Raw genomic sequence first — 16153 nt, 5'->3', positions numbered from 1 at the left:
AAGGTATTGCCATAAAACTAGCTTTTCCTTGCAGGTGTACGGGATTTTGATTTCCTTTCAAGTATATGAGATATTCTGTATATTATTTCCCTTTATATACAAAGCTTGTCATTTTATGTATCATTAATTTAAATATAGTTTTTTTTTTTTTTTTTTTTACAATTCGCAAACGTTTCTGTTACCCTAGAAAAACTTTTTTTATTTTTTTTAATCAAGTGAGAAGTTATTTAGTTATAATAAATCATTCAGCGAAGATATAAATTTAATAAAGATATTTCTCGTCAAGGGAATTTCTTGTTGTCTCCAGCTCTGGAAACATAGAACCGAAAACCTTCTGAAGCATCCACATTCTTGTGTGAGTTGCTGCATTTAAATTTGTTTTTATACGAATAATACAAAAATTAAAAAAAAAAATTATACGATTTCCCGATTTGAGAAAATCGCAGATGAAACAAAATATGCAGAAGCCGTACCAATCTCTGTGAGACCACAACTCTGAATGGTCTAACAGAAAATTTACTTTATTTGACTACAAAAATTTTGTTAAGTAAAACTGAGTAGATGAGAGAAATAATTTCTCAGTCAAACTTTGCAATGAGATCTTTATGCCAGATGCTATCAAAAGCTTTCATCACATTTAGTATGAGAAGGGCAACACATTGTTTAACGTGAGTGCAGAACCTGTAATTTCAATTGTTCTAAGAGCTTAATTGAATAAAAATTCAGAAATTCAGAAAAAAGTCGAACTTTTCGTTTGGGGGAAGCTTCATGTAAGTTTAAATTTTAGAATAAGTGAGTAGATTTTAATTCTTGATGAATAAAGAACAAACTCATCGGCTAATAGAATTTAGGCTTCGTTGAGTCCTTTTGCTGCTTTCTACAGGATTGTAGTTATATAAGATTTCGGTGAGGTAGAAAATAATATAGGGCTAGGCATAAGTTCAAGATCTGCAAATTTTGCCAATTTTATTGTATTTATGTTTTACATGTATAATGATTTGCTTTTCATGTGTATTGATTTTTGAAAACGTCTTTAACCTTTTGGAGCGGCAGCTCTTGGTAACTTTTAGGCGAGCTTTCTACAATTTTTATTTTTTACTTATTTTGCAGCATATTGCGCAAGATGTTTTCTTGACCAAAATTGTTTTTACTGCTTTGCTTGATAAATTATTTCTTTTTCGCAGCTTTTAGCGCAAAAAAGTGTCATTTAGTTCTGATATATTCAGTTTATCAGGTTTTTGAGCTTTAGCTTATAAGTTGCCGGGAACTGTTAACAGTTCCACTTTCACGATAGGTTAGTCTTCCTCCCAAAAAACACTGTAAAGCAGGCTAGCTCCCTCTTTACTTTCAATCACTGGCTCAGATAAATAACATAAAAATAATTAAATGAAGCAACCAGCTTTGAAAAACCTGTAAGGCTAATGCTACTCCGCTTCCTTCTACTGCAAGTAAAACACAATCACTTTGAAAGACATACAATTGCATCTACCAAATCACCTGTAAAGAATGTTCTCTCGCATATATAGGTCAAACTAAAAACCCTCTCAACCTCAGAATTAATAACCATAGATCTCATATTAAAAGATTTAAAAATAAAAATAATAACAATAATAGCACCAAAGATCATCAACTTACAGCTATTCTTGAACATTATTATCAACATAATTTTGATCACATAGAAATTAACGTACTTGATATTGTTCCTAACACCAAACTTCGACTGTTTAAGGAGTCGATTTACATACTTCAAAATAAGTCACTTTATCCTTACGGACTGAATGCATATCTCAGTAATACCACTAATAGGCAGCACGAGATTTCTATATATGGACAATTCAGATTTTTTATCACTACTACTAACAGAGGAACTAGAGGAGGTGATGCTAAAAACAAAAAATTTTTTTCGACACAAGATCTGAAATTAATTATTCATAATCTTAATTCCTACCTTGGACATCAAGACTTCGTTAAAAACGCCATAAAACTTCTTCATACCTTTAAGAATACTACCTTATGGAATCTGATTAAAACAGTAAATCAACCGTCTCAATGCTCCAAAATAGTCAAGGATCTTATTTTAGACTTCTGCAATTTTAAACTAAAAAACAGTAGTTTCTTTCGCAAAAAACTTTTTTGTACTATTCAGTTCAAACACCCTTCTTACGATAAGTTCAAAATTCCTAGCATTTTCAAAAAAATATCAGCACTTGCTTCCTAACCAACCAGTCCAGATTAAACCCTGTTTTAAATTTGAAAAAACCTTGGGTCAACTAGTTATAAACCACCACGTTATAAAAGATAATAGCACTTGTTACTGCCAAATGCCTGTCTACAAAAAATATGTCGATCCTTTCCACCAACATATAGTCACAGGAGATCTTAATATTGTAGAAAATACTGAATTACGTAACCTTATGCAACTAGGCACCAAGTTTCGTCCTACTTTCAGTCTTAATAGACACGTCAGCCTCAAACAATTCAATAATGATTTAGATAAATTTATTATTATTGCTAGTACAAGATCCAATTTACCCACTACAACTTTTCTTGAATGGAAAGCTGCACTTATAAAAGAATTTCAATGTTTGCTTTTCAAGGCGCCTAATTTCAACTCTTTACACAATAAAAAACACCTGGAGGATCTCATTCAAAAATTGCAACATAACTTTATCATCACGAAGATTGACAAAGCAAGCAACAATTTTAGTATTCTTTGACAACACTTCTACTACAACCTTCTGCATAAAGAGTTAAATAACACTTGCACTTACCAAAAAATAACTTCCAGTACTCAGATTCTTCTAAATAAATTTAAAGCACTACATAAAAGACTTAAAATACAACCCCAGAAATATAACAACAGGTTTGCAAATCTCTATGCCTTACCGAAATTTCATAAGTCTCCAATTAAATTCAGGTTCATAGCTAATAGTACTAAAAGTTATCTCAAAGAAATAGATTATCTCTTTGCGCAAAAACTTCGTAAGATTCGTGAACTAATCAATAACTATGATTTTAAAGGTTTGCATTGCAACTGGATGATCTCTAGTAATGAACAAGTTATTAAAACTCTGAATTCCCTTCAAATAGAACATATCCAATGCTACGACTTTGAAAACCTTTATACATCTCTACCACTCGAAGAAATTTTTACAAGTTTACTTGCTCTTCCAGATTTATTTCCACAAATTTCTACCATTCTCAGCAACGAAAAATGGCAGCTATTCCTTACCAGCGTTCTCTTCAATAATTTTATTCAGTTTGACAATTACATCTATAAACAAGTACAGGGAATACCTATGGGCGGGAATTTTTCAACTTCAGTTTGTGAATTATTCCTGTTCACTAAAGAACTAACCTATGTGCGTTCACTCAGAACGGAAGAAAGTCTCTTTTTCCAACACATCTATAGATATATTGATGATGTCATAGCATTTAATAACTACAACAAAATAGAAAACGCTAATATCTACCCTGCTTGCTTAAAACTTAATAAAACCAATACAGAACAGCATGATATAGTCTACCTTGATTTACATATTATTGATTACCGTTTTATTAAAGTTTACGATAAAAGAAGAGAATTTAATTTTTCCACACTTAAACTCACTAACTGGAATTCAAATATTTCCAAAAGAGTAATAATCAACACAATTTATTCACAGCTACTTAGAATGAAAAGAATTTGCAATACTGCGGATCACTTACAAGAAGAAATACTATACTTCGTAACTATTTTAAAAAGTAACCAAATACCACATAAAATAATTAAAAATTCCCTGACCAAAGCTGGCATTAACCTTACCTAATTATAGATTTTTTGAGTTAGATAATGATTTTTTATACCTAAAGCTACGGACGGTTTAAGAAGGATGACTAATTCAGAGAATCTATTGTAAAAATGTACAGATAATTCTTGTTTATTCATTCTCTTTCCTCCAAAAAAATTTTGGCACTTTAATCTTAAATACTATTATGTACATATTTTTAAATTTAAACTTCTTTAGTGGCCAATTTTACTGCTTTTATTAACAAATCGGGCTTTTTTCATTTTTCATAGTAGCTTGGTCGCCCGCTAGCTTGAAGAATTACGACTTTTTTAACATATTACTGTTTTTTCCTTTTTCTCATGCTTTTTTTCTCATGGCCAAGTTTTTATAGTTTTAGCTGAATTTGCCATTTTCACTTCAAAAAATTTTTTCCATCCTTCTACAAGCCAAGCGCCATTTTTTGAGCTCTTAACACAATTCACGAGGTTTCCGGCCCCCTCCGATAATAGGAGACGAGTTACAGATGACGAAAATCACTTCGCATTGGCTAAACGCCCACAACTCTTCGCTCCCCCCTACCTACGTCATCCAAAAATAAGACGCTTAAAGTTAGCAGCCATTTTACTACATGTTTTCAGAGGGACAGCTTTACATCGCCAAGGTCAGTTTTTTATTTCTTTTGTTTCTTTTGTTACAACTTTTTCTTGGTCTTAGCAAGACCCACTGAGTTGTTCTTTTCTCATTTTTTTAAATTTTATATTGATTATTAACTACAGGTTTTCTTACAGTTTTATAAAATCTACAATTTAAAAAATTAAATTGTTAATCTTTAAGCTTGCAGGCCCAGCCCGAATGTATTTGTATTTTTAGGACTAATAGCTCATCGCTATTTATTTTCGTTTTGATTTTAATTTTAGACTAGATTTAGAAAGTTTGATTTTGATTTACATATTTTAACACCTTAATGTGTCTTTCTAAGCGGACGCGTCGGGAAATTGAAACAGAGAATTGAGACTATTAAAATTTCCAAGACACTTTGTCAAAAAATTTTTTAGCGTAAAAGTTTCAATTGTCTGTTTCGGCGAAACGCGTAATGGGGTTAGCTTGATTCGACGTTCAAACAATGAAATTTCCCTTGAAAAGCCTGTTTGGATATCGAATTGGGCTAATTTACCATTTTCCGCTTACTTTTTAACTTTTTCTGTTATTTAATTTTATTGTATTTATGTTTTACATGTATAATGATTTGCTTTTCATGTGTATTGATTTTTGAAAACGTCTTTAACCTTTTGGAGCGGCAGCTCTTGGTAACTTTCAGGCGAGCTTTCTACAATTTTTATTTTTTACTTATTTTGCAGCATATTGCGCAAGATGTTTTCTTGACCAAAATTGTTTTTACTGCTTTGCTTGATAAATTATATATATATATATATATATATATATATACATATATATACATATATATATATATATATATATATATATATATACATATATATATATATATATATATATATATATATATATATATATATATATATATATATACATACATATATAATGGTCAGTATAAAATGATTTCACATATTCATTTACATAAGTCGTATTCATCCAAGTACTGATCGTGTAATCTGTTTCATTTACAAATTGAGGATTAGTTGATAAAATATTCCGCGAGAATTGTGTTTCTTCTTTTTCAAAAAAGAAAATTTTGGATCTGTAGATGGTTCACCGCTACGTAGACTATACTTTTACTCTGTTTGAAGGTAATAAAGATGATTTAAATAAAGTTCTTCCAACAATGAATTCCATTGATCCTGCTATTCAGTTCACTTTTGAACTTGAGACTTGAAATTCTATTCTTTTTCTCGACATTCTGGTCATACATAATACATCTAACTTCAGTATTACGGTTTACAGTAAACCTTCATCTGTTTGCCTCCCACCACACTTCAAATCATGTCATCCGACTAAATAAAAGTTAGCTTCATTTTATGTATTCCGTGCCCTTCAAGTTGTCTCCTCGAAACTATCCCTTGATGAAGAACTAAATTATTTGAAAGCAATAGCTATTGACAGGGGCTTTCCACCCAACATTATTAAACAAGCAGTTAAAAAATTCTTATCTCAACACACCAAATGGCACACTCTTGCTTTAGGAGATTATAAAAATTCTGTTGTCATTCCCTTCTTTCCATCAATTAGCTATAAAGTTGCACGTATTTTTGCAGAAATTTGACTTTCGGGTCGTTTATTCTCCCATCAATAAAATTCCGAGTTTCATACTCAAGGTCCCCATTCCGGATATGAATTCCTGGGGTATTTACAGGATTCCTTGCCAGTGTGGTTTAATTTACATTGGCCAAACTAAGAGAGCCTTAAAATTTTGCGTTAAGGAACATGAGACATATGTTAGAAAAAAGGAAGCACAGAAGTCTTTTGTTGCCCAATATTGTTGGTCCGAAAATCATACTTTCAATTTTTCTGCTGCCAAAATTATTCAAAAAACATTCCATTGGTGAACTGGATTTTATAGAGGCATTTTACATTCAAAAAAATCTTTCTGTTCTTGTTAACGAGCTTTATTCCAATCCATCTTTGCCTACAGCCTTTAAAGAAATTATGTTTTAGTTCTGGTTTCATCAACAGATGGCGCCAGTAGTCTATTTCCTGTTTAATCTTTCTTATCGTATCTAATCATTATATTTTACCTGTTCATTTGCGCTTTTGCAGATGGGGATGATGGTTCGGTTAAACCATCGAAACTAGGCCTGTGAAAATTTGAAAATATAATGCTGATTTTTGTTGTTTGACTTGTTGTTGACTTGTTGTTTTGTTGTTGTTTGACTAAATGAACACTATTCTTATTGTTCCAGTGTTATTAAAGTAGTTAGCAAACAACTGTTCCCTTTTATTACCTAGTAGAAAAGACTTTAATCAATTTAATTACTTACTGAATTGTTTTGAACGCGGTCGTTTAAGAATTACATTAAACAATTCTAGGGCAAATATTTAAAAAATATTTTAGTATTCTAAGTGGCATTAATTAAAATAGAGCATTTGGGTAATTAGAATCTTTGATTTTGATTCTGAAAATGTCCTTATATTTATAAATTCAAAAACTTCAATAATATAAAAAATAATGAACCACAGAATTAATAGTAGATGGTCCATGAAGAAAATCACACCCTCTAATCACAAATTTTAATTTGACTTTTGTGATCTTTTAAAAGGTTACTACGCAAGAAAAGGACGGGAAATTCCTGTTTTAAATCAATTGCGAAAATAGTTCCAGTCTATACTCCAGGCTGGGGTTTAACCTACGATGTATATCAACAGTTTACAATTAAGCGGTAGTTAAATTGGCAAGTGCAATTTTGAAAGTTGATTTAAAAATATATATATATATATGAAATTTTATTATTTTTGAACCTATTATTAAACGTTTAAGCTCATTTGAAAATTCTGCATCATTCATACAGATATTTTTCTTCGTTTACTTGGTTACGGCAAAGCACACGCGGGTATCTGCCTAAGCGAAAGTTACCTTCGTAGAAGATTTCTGAGAGAAATCTCGCTCGTATGCATGTTGCACACTGAAGAAACCGCCAAAAAAGCCCCCCGAAGGCAGTTCGTTCACCCGGATTCGAGCTTCGGACTGAACTATCAGTGTTCAGCAGCTTTACCGCTCAGCAGACTTTTGTTAAACTGTTTTTTAATGATCACTTTGGCTGTGATTTTCTTTAAAATGTTCAAATTCCAATGTATTAGCCCCAAGTTCTAAAATTAAATAGTTTTTTTTCGCAAAAATTTTAATTTGACTAATATTACAGTTTTTGTCTGCTTCTGCATCTTTAATGATTTTTATTGAACTTAAAGCATTTGGATAGATGTGGTCTTTTTCAAAATCATTAAAATTATTTACTCTATAATTTCATCATCATATTTGAACCACAGCATAAATAGGTCACCAATATTTAACTTATTAGGGAAGATAAATTTTCTGACAAAGCGGCTAAGGTTACATAAAGTGGTAAAGTACTTTTTAATAATATCGATTTGCTAGTAGAAGGTTGTCTTGAAATTTAATAATATTGGGAAAAAGTGCATAACTGAAGTAGATGGGGCAAGTTCCTAATTTAATAGTTTCATTAACTCTAGGATAAAAATTAAAAACGTTTATCGAGACAATTGTAAATTTCATCTAGCTGTAAAGAGGCTTATGAATATACGGAGTAATAGCAGAATAAATTCTGATTTGGTTTGTTTGATTAGAGAAAAACACGCTACTCTTATCTGCTTAAGGGGATTAAAAGCTTCGTGGAGGAATGCGAATTGATTCGTACCCATGTTATTTTTTTAATGGTCAGGTGTTTTATTTAATACCTATTTTCCTTGCGCCACTACAAGGCCCAGAATTGGTGGCTATTTCATTATGGAAGTTGCTAACAGGTGCCACCATTGCCTCCTATTAAGGAACAGACAGTTACAACCATGCCTTATCCGGGATTCGAACCCGGACCCATAGCTACGGCAGTCAAAGTCACTAACCGCTATACCGGCTGGGTGACAATACTTGCGTTATACATGAGGGAAACCACTAAAACGCAAAGCAGCCAGCAAGCTTGTTCGCCTGAAATGGTACCCAAGGATGAACTACCAATGTTTAGTGGCTTTACCGCTGTACCTATAAAATTTTTTAAATCATCTTAAAGTAGATGCATTTCTTTCTAGGCTCACTTGCAAAAAAATAAATTTTTTTATTCTAAATTTTCTAAGATATACATGAAATTAAATATAGGCACGTTTTGAAATTTGGTATCTTTTTTTCTGAGCGAAAATATCGCTAAATGTGGTTTACAAACTTTGTTAAAATTATTTGAAAATATGAACGATGACTTTTTTCCCGCTTGTCTGTAATGGAAAAACAGGAAAGGAAAAATAGGTTGCTATAAATTAAGAAGTTCGCCAAGTAAATTTTTCTTGGCGCAAATTGGAAAAATTTCGCCAAGATAAATTTTTGAATTTCTTCGTAAATTCCGTACCAAATTTTACAAAATTTAATATTTAGGTATAACTTGAAGCGCAGAATCGAAATATGGAAAAAACTGGAGTGTCATTTCAGGAAAGGTCTGATTTGATGTCAAAATTCCTATGTCAGAATAATGATATATAAGAATCTAATATGTATCCCATGTCGCGCTTTCAAGACATGAACATGAAAAAAACATGATGTTCATCACCTACCGCTGAAACATATTTCTTAGAGTAAAACTATGTGCAGATTGCTGTATGAAAATTATTTGGCAGGTGAAAAAATGGAAATGGTTACAGCTGACGAGGTTTGGATATACATATCCTGCTTGCAATAGAAAAGAATTAATTTACTTCCGAAAACGAATAGAAAAATACTTAATATATTGGTTCAGAGAAAACAAGGAAAGTTTTTCTAAAGGTTTTATGGCTATTACTGGATTATCTTACAACGGAAATCTTAAAATAAAGAAAGTAGAAAGATGTAGGGTTTATATTTATTTTAACTAATATTTATTTTAAGTTTAAACTATCTTTCCTGTCAAGCCTTACTTTCCCCTGGAACTGCCAATGCCAGAATATGTAAATTTTAGTAGAACGCGCAAGGATTCGAATTATCAGCGGAAGTATTATGATTTAAATAGGAAGGAAACAATTTCGGTATGTGATATTCTTACTTCACGAGCGCGGAGGTAGTTAGCGAGAAATTGAAGAACACCGCGTTTCGGCCTATGTGCTTGGCGGGAAGTAGTGTTAATCGTTCAAGTGAGCTTCAAGTCTGCTGAATTAGCAGCGGTATTGTGAAACGCGGTGAGTTAGTTATTTTAGAGAGCCTCGTAGTTAGAATCTTGTCTTTAGTTTCTTTTCAGGTTATTATTTTTATTTGACCGCCAAGTAGGCGCCGTCTGTAAGCGTCAAGAGCACGCAATTGTAATTTATTACGTTGAATAAAAAGGGACTTATACCCTTCACAAGACTCGGTGTTTTATCCAGTTTCCACAGTCACCTCTTGGTTGCGTGCAAGTTGGAGGCGCGCAACGTTACATTGGCGCCCGAACACTTATCGAACTGAAATGGCCGAAAATTGGATGGAAGCCGCTGGACAACACCAAGAAATGACAAGCCAGTTAGAAGGATTTGGATACCTGGTCCAGACTTTGAGAGCGTCAATCAAGCCAAATGTCCATTTCGACGGAAAAAATTCGGTGGCGGTATTTCAAGAAGGTCTAGAAAACCACTTTCAGCTCTACCCTGTTCCTGAAAGACAAAAGGTTGCAATCGCCACATCAGCACTATAAGAGGACAGGCCGCGCTATGGTGGAAAAACATAGGCAAATTTTTATTAGGGGAATTTGGAAGCCAGACATATACATTTGAAAATTTCAAAAAATCGCTAGTAAAGGCCTTCCCCATAGTGAAAGATCGCGCACGGCTGGAAGCCGAGCTATATGGTTTCTATCAACGGGATATAGCAGAATTGACGGACTTTATTCTACGAAAAATCAAGCTAACGGATATGCTGTATGGAAAGAAACCGGATGCGGAGATTATTGAAATAATATTACCAAGATTGTTACCCGCTGTTCAAGACTACTTTGAAATTAGAAACCCAACCACATTGCAGGAACTCTTCGAATTGGCGGTGAAGTTTCAAAATCGCAGAATAGCGGAAAAAGCGAGAGGGGAAACATATTCTGAAAGTACCCGAAGGAAATCTTCAAATGACGAAACCAGAAATGGAAATCGCTCCTATGGGGTAAAGAACTATCAAGCTAACGCATCGAAACTCCAAGGTCAAGGCCCAAAAAGAAAATTTGAAAATAAACATCCGCGTACCCAGAAGACACAGATTGAAAGGAAAGCTTTAAACGAGTAGAGGGGCCTGTGAAAGGGAGGGTCCAGACCCCGGAAGTTTAAAAAAAAACCCTCAAATAGACATTTAAATACGGTCATCGTAAAAAACTCACAGCTACCAATTATACAAGTCCTGGTTGGCGATGTACCAGTAGAAGCCCTCATCGATACAGGAGCAGAAGGAAATTTTATGAGTGAAAATTTCTTCAAAAAGAATTTTTATAGGGTACGACTATTTAAAACCAAAAATACGGAAATTATAGCGGCGCAAGGAAAAACATGTCACTGCATCGGGAAATTATCATTAAACTTACAGGTAAAAGAGGAAAGTCTCAAAGTATTAATTTTTGTGGTGAAAGATCTGCAACATTCTCTTATTTTAGGTATGGAGTTTTTAAGGGCCGCGAGGGCCAAATTAAATTTTCAAGATAGTTCCGTGGTGTTGGAGATGGACCAGAGGGTGGTGGAACCTGTGGAGACACCGCAATTGGACCTTAGCCATCTGAATGACCATGAAAGTAAAGCAATACAGCAAGTGGTGAGTAATTTTTCTCATTTGATTTCAGAAAAACCAGGAAACTGCCAAATAGTACCGCATAAGATTCAATTAAATGCCGAAAAACCTTGTAGGACTAAACCTTATAGCTATGACAAACAAAAAGACGTAATCATCGAGGAACATATTCAGGAGATGTTAAAGAATAAAATAATAACGCCCATAAATAGTGAGTACGCGTGTCCAGTCGTACTATGTAGGAAAAAGAACGAGTTTCCTCCTTCGGATAAAAGGGCTTGGAGGTTTGCTATTGATTACAGAAAACTAAATAGTATTACCAAATTTCCAGTTTACCCTTTGCCGGTTATAGACGAGATCATTAGACAGATCAAATCGACAAGATATATGTCTACTTTGGACTTAACGTCTGGCTACTATCAAATAGCTATGAGACCCGAAGATATACATAAAACTGCGTTTATAACAAAATCGGGCACTTATGCATTTTTACGCATGCCTTTTGGGTTGTGTGGGGTCCCATCAACATTCCAGAGAGCTATGGACATTGTTTTAAAGCCTGTCCTAGGAAAATCAACTTTAATTTATCTAGATGATATAATTAAAACGAGTAGTACGTTGGAACAACATATTAATGATCTAGAACAAGTTTTTAAATTATTAAAAGAGGCCGGTCATACAATTAACGCCTCAAAATGCAAGTTCGCAACTAAAGAACTTAAATATCTCGGTTATAAAATTTCGCAAAAGGATATAGAAACGCAAGATTCAAAAATAAAAGCTATTAAGAATTTCCCACCGCCCAACACCGCCAAGAAACTTTCTTCCTTCCTTGGGTTATGTTCTTACTATCGATCTTTCATAAAAGATTTCGCTAATATTGTTGAACCACTCTTAGTAATCAAAAGAAAAAGGGCTAAATTTACGTGGACAGCGGAAGCTAACACAGCTTTTGAAAGATTAAAAGAAGCGCTTATTAATGCCCCTGTTTTAAAATTCTCAGAGGGGGACGAAAACCTGGAAATTGCAGCAGATGCGTCAAACTATGCGGTGGGTGCGGTTCTTTTGCAAAATAACCATCCGCTGGCATTTTTTAGTAAAACGTTGAATCAGACACAAAGGAATTATACAGCTACAGAAAGAGAAACATTAGCCGTATTAATGGCTGTACACAAATTTCGAGTTTATTTCGGCAAGTCGCCAGTAACAGTCTTTTCGGATCATGCGGCTGTTGGTAGACTTTACTCGGGGAAAACCTAACGCCCAGGTTAATAAGATGGGCTTTAAAAAACCAAGAATATAATTTAATAATAAAATATAAACCGGGTAAGGAAAACAATGTAGCGGACGCACTTTCTCGTATAAAACTGGACGATGAAGGAAATGAACTTAAATGCGCTGTGTTGACTTCAAAAATTTTAGATTCTAGAGATACGGTTATTACTGAACTGAAAGCTGATCCTGAATTTGGAAATATCTATGCTTATTTGAAAGACCCCGAAAGCTTTGAGCACACAGATATCGATGCGATAAGAAATAGAGCAAAAAACTATGAAATAATAGATAATTTATTATTCTATACGAAAACAACAAACGAAAATCTTGAGTATAAGCCAGTCATCCCAGCCTCGCTTCGATTAAGCATTTTGAAGGAGTTGCACGAAGCAAAAACAGCGGGCCACCTAGGGGTCAGAAAGAGTTTAAAAAGGGTACGCGAGGCGGTATATTTCCCGCAGTTATACAAAATAGTAACGGCGTATGTCAGGTCCTGCAATCAATGTCAGTTAATAAATGATATTAATTACAGCCCGGCCGGGTACTTAAATAGCATTCGCGCTACATTTCCGAATGAAATTTTAGGCATAGATCTTCTTGGTCCCTTCTCCCAGAGCGAGTTAAATAAAAATCGTTTTCTTTTAGTAATTGTAGATCATTTTTCAAAATGGACAGAAATTGTTCCACTTACAACGCGCGTCAGCCAAAACAGTCGCAGATGCATTCTTACACAGATACATTTTAAAATACGGTGCACCGATAAAAGTCATTAGCGATAACGGAAAACAATTCATTAGTCAAATATTTGAAAACATATGCAATGGACTTGGCATACGCCATATCAAAATGGTTCCGTATAGACCACAGGCTAACATAGCAGAAAGAGTTAATAAAAACATAGTAAAAATAATTCGCAGTTACGTGAGCACACATCACAAGCGCTGGGATGGCTACATAAATGAATTAGCTTATGCTTTAAGAACGGCACATCATGATACTACGGGAAAACCTCCAGCAGAATTATTCTTAGGCCGAAAATTAATTACGCCTTTAGATAAATTATTATTTGTGCAACAAAGAGAGCAGGAGTTTAAAGAAAAAGATGTGCAAAAGCTAATTGATCAGGCGCTTAAAACCTCGGATACGGCACGAAATAGGCAGAAAATATATTATGATAGAAAACGCCGTGAAGCAGATTTTAAAGTTGGGGATAAAGTATTGAAGCGGAAATTTTCTTTATCAAGTGCCCCAGACAATTTTATGGCAAAGCTAGCTCCAAAGTTTGAAGGCCCCTATGTAATTCAGGAAATCAAAGGAGTAGTCTTATATCTTAAGAACGAGAGAGGGGAAATCTGTAAAGCAAGTCCCGACCAGGTGAAAAAGTACTATAATCCAAATGATTTTGAAATCCTTAAAAGTTTCTTGCAGGACTCAAGTCTAAACGAAATAGAAGGTCCAGAGACAACAACTATTCCACCACCCAAGAAACAGAGAACTGAAGAGAGACCTAGCCCTTCCACAACCCGGACGTCGGTATCAAAAAGAAAAAATAATTTTCAAACTCCAGCGTTTAAGAAAAACAAAAATACAGATGCACCGGGTAAAGAAACCGTGGTAAAGAGAAAAACACCACCTACAAAGGATAGCAGGAGAAATTACACATCAAGGAGAACGCGCACACGGTCAGAGAGTCAGGTGCCAGCAAGGCCGCCGTTCCGGAAACTGAAACGGCAACAGGAGGCACAAAAATACGACGAACAGAAGAAATTCAAGAAGGACTCCAGACCGGAGGACGTCAAGACCAGCCGTTCCAGGGAAAAACGGAAATGCCAACAACCAGACGATTACTCCGCCAAGAGGCCAGCATGTAGAGGACACAAAAGAAAAAGGAATGTGGACGATACTCGGAGGGCAATAAGGAGAAGATTGACATCCATGAAACCTCTAACTTGGGATCAATTTTGCCAAAAACGAATGACGGAGTTTCAAGCAGCGAAAACTCAAAGATAAGTTAAAACCTTCTATAATTTTTTTTCTCTTTTGTTCCGAAATGTTATGCATAAGTACGAAGTTCTATGTTTTGACGAAAGTCAATATGTCTCGGTTGAGACTTAGTTTTGTTTTACTTTATTTAGCTAAGGCAAAAGTATTATTTTCTTTAAGTGTAAAAGCTAAAAGCAAGCATTTTCTGTTGGTCGAAAGACTAATTCTGTTATGTTAAAGGCAAAATTTGGCCGGAGATAAAAATAACTTCGTATTCTTGTATTAATAAGAATTTTAGTTTCAGTGCCGCCAGCTTGGCGAAGAATGAGTAAAGTAAAAATTTATTTTCTCTTATTCATTTTATGGTAAATTGTAAAAAGCATATGTATTAAACTTTTGTAAATGTATGTAAATACTTGAAGGTTATGTAAAAGTAGAATTTAGTCTAGAAGCATAAAATTGTAGATGCTAAAAGTGAATGCTTAAAAGCAATGAAGTCAAAATTTAAGTAGTAAATTGTACATAAAGTCATGCTTTAGAGCGAAAGCCTGCATGTTTAAAGATGAATGAGGGGGAAGTTAGAATGAATGTGTTTTGTAGGGTTCTCCACCTACATTTGAATTTTTAAGAATATTAAAGTAGCTCATTGAGTTGTAGAATGTCGAGTAAGGTGTGTCTATTTGGTCGTTGAATTCTAACAAATCATGGTGGTTAGGGGAAGTGTTGTAAGACTAAAACACGAATATTCCCGTTTGACACCACACACGGTGGAGAGCCAGGGTAAAGTTAAATTAATGCTTGAAAAATTGAATGAATGTGAATTAAGCAATAACTAAGAAAAACGAATCGTTTAAAAACAAAAATTTATTGTGTCAAGAAAGTGTAAATTATAATGTATGTAGAAAGATACTGATACTTATTCCTTCCAGATGCTGGAAGGAAAGACCAAGATTGATTGATGAAGTCCAGGAAAAGTTGCTGTAAGAAGAGAGCTTTATAACGATCAACAGAATTTTAGTATACAATTTCTTACATAAGATTTTTTTTGTGTAAACGAGGTTCTCGCCAGTTAGTTCAGAATTAGAGAAACTTACAACAGGTCGTTTGTAGGACCTGCTTCCAAGTTTTCCAAATTCTGGCAGCGGCAAATGTAGGGTTTATATTTATTTTAACTAATATTTATTTTAAGTTTAAACTATCTTTCCTGTCAAGCCTTACTTTCCCCTGGAACTGCCAATGCCAGAATATGTAAATTTTAGTAGAACGCGCAAGGATTCAAATTATCAGCGGAAGTATTATGATTTAAATAGGAAGGAAACAATTTCGGTGTGTGATATTCTTACTTCACGAGTGCGGAGGTATTTAGCGAGAAATTGAAGAACACCGCGTTTCGGCCTATGTGCTTGGCGGGAAGTAGTGTTAATCGTTCAAGTGAGCTTCAAGTCTGCTGAATTAGCAGCGGTATTGTGAAACGCGGTGAGTTAGTTATTTTAGAGAGCCTCGTAGTTAGAATCTTGTCTTTAGTTTCTTTTCAGGTTATTATTTTTATTTGACCGCCAAGTAGGCGCCGTCTGTAAGCGTCAAGAGCACGCAATTGTAATTTATTACGTTGAATAAAAAGGGACTTAAACCCTTCACAAGACTCGGTGTTTTATCCAGTTTCCACAGTCACCTCTTGGTTGCGTGCAAGTTGGAGGCGCGCAACGTTACAAAGAAATGTCAA

This window comes from Stegodyphus dumicola, chromosome 6 (assembly GCF_044657685.1).
Source record: "Stegodyphus dumicola isolate Sdum_Otavi_A_Nest chromosome 6, ASM4465768v1".
Taxonomy (NCBI): domain Eukaryota; kingdom Metazoa; phylum Arthropoda; class Arachnida; order Araneae; family Eresidae; genus Stegodyphus; species Stegodyphus dumicola.
The sequence above is the reverse complement of the archived record's forward strand: the minus strand, read 5'-3'. Positions refer to the sequence as shown.